General features: G+C 39.6%; 1 pseudogene; it reads left to right on the top strand.

The window, feature by feature from the left end:
• The first annotated feature begins 1,063 nt into the window (after positions 1–1,063).
• On the top strand, positions 1,064–2,820 carry LOC138842733 (tigger transposable element-derived protein 1-like; annotated as a pseudogene).
• The last annotated feature ends 2,146 nt before the right edge of the window (positions 2,821–4,966 follow it).

The raw sequence follows: 4,966 nt of genomic DNA on the forward strand, positions 1-4,966 counted from the left end.
CTAAGTTGTGTTCATGTTCTGGTGTTTTACAGAAGGTAAAACTTGTGAGCGATAAAACTGGATTTAACTGAAGCTATTTCTAAGCAAAGTGTTGAAGGTGTGGCTTGACTCCTCCTGATCGCTTATATTAAAATACGAGAAGAGAGAAATGACTTAAAAGATGGAAGTGTTAAGCAAAAAAAGAAGCAGAACTTAAAGATTTGGGGAGTTCTCAGCCTTTCCATGTTATAAAAAAATGAGAGGGAGAGAACACCAAGGGTGTGGCCAACTGACTATCTGATGAGATTAGCGTGGATCAGCCATCTCAACAGAAGCCAGGAGCTACTCTCCAGGACAACGGAAAAATGATCTCAAAAGCAATTCAGAGATCATCAGGGTTGTCTCCTTGGTTTCAAAAGGGCAGGGTGGGGACCATGGCCTAGTTTTCAACAGACCAGATAACCTTCACCCAAAGCCGGTGGGGAGCAGGGCCACCCAGAGTCTTGGGGGCCCAACTCCTGCCCAGCGAAGCTGTGGGGACAGAACCACCACCCCCGTGGGTTCAAATGGTGGGACCTCCATCTCTGTGGGCAGTAGGGCAGAGCATTGAGCAAAGAGGATTATTCCTGAGCCTTAAGATCTCATGGAGTTTGCCTTATAGTTTGGACTTACTTGGGAACAGTTACAGGCATACCTCATTTTATTGCACTTTGAAAATTCTTTTTCTTTTCTGCAAATTGAAGGTTTGTGGCAACCCTGTCTTCAGCAAGTCTATTGGTGCCGTCTTTCCAACAACACTTACCCACTTCCTGTCTCTGGGTCACATTTGGGTAATTGTCAAAATGTTTCAGACTTTTTCATTATTATTATTTCTTATGGTGATCTAAGATCAGTTACTTTGATGTTACAATCCTGTCTGTGGGCGCTATGAACTGTACCCACATAAGACAGTGAACTTAGTAAGTATTGTGTGTATTCTGACTACTCCACTGACCGGCTTTCCCCTATCTTTCTCCCACTTCTTGGGCCTCCCTATTCCCTGAGACAGAACAATATTGAAATTAGGCCAACTAATAACCCCAAAATGGCCTCTAAGTGTTCAAGTGAAAAGTCTCTCACTTTAATGGAAAAGCTAAACACGATTAAGCTTAGTGAGGAAGGCAGGTCAAAAGCCAAGACAGACTGAAAGCTGGGCCTCTTGTGTCAGTTATAGCCAAGTTGTGAAGGCAAAGGAAAAGTTCTTGGAGGAAATTAAAAGTGCTACTCCAGTGAACACACAAATGATAAGAAAGTGAAACAGCCTTACTGCTGATGTGAAGAAAGTTTCAGTGGTCTAGATGGGAGATCAAATCAGCCACAACATTTCCTTCAGCCAAAGCCTAATCCAGAGCAAGGCCCTAACTCTCTTGAATTCTATGAAGGCTGAGGGAGGTGAGGAAGCTGCAGAAGAAAAGTCTGAAGCTGGCAGAGGTTGGTCCATGAGCTTTAACGAAAGAAGCCACTTCCATAACATAGAAGTACAAGATGAAGCAGCACATGCTGATGTAGAAGCTGTGGCAAGTTGTCCAGAAGATCTAGCTGAGATAATTAATGAGGGTGGTACACTAAACAATAGATTGTCAATGTAGACAAAACAGCCTTCTTTTGGAAGATGCCACCTAGGACTTTGATAACTAGAGAGGAGAAGTCAGTGCCTGGCTTCAAAGCTTCAAAGGACAGGCTGAATCTCTTGTTAGGGGCTAATGCAGCTGGTCCCTTGAAGTTGAAGCTAATGCTCATTTACCATTCCCAAAATCCTAAGGTCCTTAAGAATTATGTTAAATCTACTCTGCCTATGCTCTAGAAATGAAACAAAAAAGCCTGGACAACAGAACATCTATTTATAACATGGTTTACTTAATGTTTTAAACCCACCATGGGGCCCTGCTGCTCAGAAAAAATTTTCTTTCAAAATATTACTGCCCATTGACAATGCACCTGGTCACCCAAGACCTCTGATGGAGATGTACAAAGAGATTAATCCTGTTTTCATGCCTGTTAACACAACGTCCATCCTCCAGCCCATGAATCAAGGAGTAATTGTGACTTTCAAGTCTTATTATTTAAGAAATTCATTTCATAAGGCTATAGCTGCCATAGAGAGTGATTGCTCTGATGGATCTGGGCAAAGTCAACTGAAAATCTTCTGGAAAGGATTCACCATTCTAGATGCCAGTAAGGACATTCATGACTCATGGGAAGAGGTCCAAATATCAACAGGAATTTGGAAGAAGTTGATCCCAACCCTCATGGATGACTTTGAGGGGTGCAAGGCTTCAGTGTAAGAGAAAACTACAGATGTGGTAGAATAAGCAAGAGAACTAGAATTAGAAGTGGAGCCTGAAGATGTGACTAAATTGTTGCAATCTCATGATAAAACTTGAATGGATGAGGAGTTGCTTCTAATGGATAAACAAAGAAAGTGGTTTCTTGGGATGAAATCTACACCTGGTGAAGTTGCTGTGAAGATTGTTGAAATGACAACAAAGGATTTAGAATATGACAAAAACTTAGTTGATAAAGCAGTGACAGGGTTTGAGAGGATTAACTCCAACTTTGAAAGAAGTTCTACTGTGGGTAAAGGGCTATCAAACAGCACTGCATGCTACAGGGAAATTGTTGATGAAAAGAAGAGTCAATAGATGCGGCAAACTTCATTGTTGTCTTATTTTAAGAAATTGTCACAGCCACTCCAGCCTTCATCACTTACCACCCTGATGAATCAGCAGGAGTCATTACTGAGGCAAGACCGTCCACCAGCAAAAAAGACTATGACTCGCTGAAGGCTCAGATGATGGTTAGCATTTTTTAGCAATTAAGTGTTTTTTAATTAAGGTATATACATTGTTTTTTAAGACATAATGCTATTGCACACTTAACAGACTACAGACCAGTGTCAATATAACTTTTATATGCATTGGGAAACCAAAAATATTCATGTGACTCATTTTATTTTTGTGATAGTCGCTTTATTGTGGTGGTCTGGAAAGAAACCTGAAAATCTCCAGTATGTCTGTACTCCTTTCTTCTTTCTGATTTCTCCCTTTTGGAATCGAAACATCTATCATCCTGTGTCTAACCCACCACTGTATTTTGGAAGCACATAACTTATATGGTTTCACACGTTCATAGCTGGAGAATAATTTGCCTTAGGATGAATCATACCTTGAATCTCACCCATATCTGATTTAAATCATATTTAGATGAGACTTTGGATTTTAGATTTTAGTGTTGATGCTGGAACAAGTTAAGACCTTTGGGGATGTTAGGATGTAATGAATATATTTTTCATGTGAGAAGGATTTTAGGGGACTGGAGGTGGAATGCTATGGATTAAATCCTTGCTTCTCCCCAAAATTCGTATGTTGAAACCTAACCCCTACTATAATGGTTTTGGGAGGTGATTAGTTTATGAGTGGGGGGAACCTCATGAATAAGATCAGTGTCCTTATAAAAGAGACCCTAGAGAGCTCCTTTGCTCCTTCTGCCATGTGAGAACACGGTGGAAAGACGGCTGTCTATGAACGAGAAAGCAGGCCTTGGCTAGACACCGAATCTGATGGCACCTTGCTCTTGGACTTCTTAGCCTCTAGAAATGTGAGAAATAAATTTCTGATTTTATAAGCAACCCAGTCTATGTTATTGTCATAGCAGCTAATAAACTAAGACAATGTCCATATGTCATATATCTCTTACTTCTGGAAACAAAGCCTTCCAGACCTGATCACTGAATATGTAGGTCTAGGATGCTACCTTGGAAGCTCTGTTTTTACTATGTGTTTCAATGTGCAGACATGGTTTCAAAACCCCGATTTTACAAAGCTTTATTTGTTTGTTTGTTTCCCACCTTGTTTCAGAATGGATTTAAGAACACATTAAAATATAGCAAGATCAATTTAAAGTAAATGTTTAAAAGAGAGAAAATTAAAACTAAGAAAGTGAAATGTTGGTAGAGATGAAGCTTATACAAAGGTCCACACCAGTGGACTAGAAGGGCTCTTGCAGACAGAGGGTGGGACACAAAGCCAATATTGGGATGTTCTGTGGAGTAAATTACGTGTCTCTCTCTCTCCAACTTGTGGTATCTGCATATGCATGAAATAGTTTAAAATAAACAACAAGAGCTACTGTAGGGATAGAGGTGGCATAAAGGTTTATCACAGCCTGAGAAATGCATGTGCAAAAGCCTGGAATAAATTCCCAAACCTAGGTTATTCAGCAGGAGTCTGGGGTCTAGATGGTGGGCATAGCATCTTAGACTTTTATGTATTTAATGATTTAGCATGGATCGGCAGGATCAATTATTTCATCTCCAGCATCTGTATCTATGAAGTTTTATTTATTATCTATGCCCTACAGCTACTATACAGAATTTAAGGAAGGTTAAATGACAGCAAACACACAGACAGAGGTTTCTGTATGTACACACTTACAACACAACAGTTAACATACAGATAGAAAAAAATCAGAAATCATATAAAGTAGGGAAAAGCAGAGAAATCTACAAGATACTTGTTATACAGTTTTGACTCCAATTGGTTATTACATTTAGATTTTCACTGACTAGCCAATAAAGTGAAACATAACAGAAATTGTTCTTCTCTGATAAAAAGAATCTTCATTCTCTTTAGGAAAGGGATTTGTTCCCTGCTATTAAATTCTAAGAGGAATTTATCAAATAGAGCTAGCAATGAACAGCACTGAGTCATAATTCTACAGCCTTTACCAGGACATAGGCTTCTGTCTCACTGGTTTATAGTCAGGTCCTTAGCTAGTTCCTTACATATGTTTCTCCTTACTTAGATTAAGAGCTCTGTGAGAATCAGACTATGTCTGTTCATCTTCTTAATGTTGCAGTTTTCTGGAGACAGTAGGGGCTCGTAGATGTTCATCAAATGAATGAGTGAATAATAAATGATTAAGTGAAGAAACAGTAGTTTGAATGTCT

The sequence above is a fragment of the Globicephala melas genome, chromosome 6 (assembly GCF_963455315.2).
Source record: "Globicephala melas chromosome 6, mGloMel1.2, whole genome shotgun sequence".
Taxonomy (NCBI): domain Eukaryota; kingdom Metazoa; phylum Chordata; class Mammalia; order Artiodactyla; family Delphinidae; genus Globicephala; species Globicephala melas.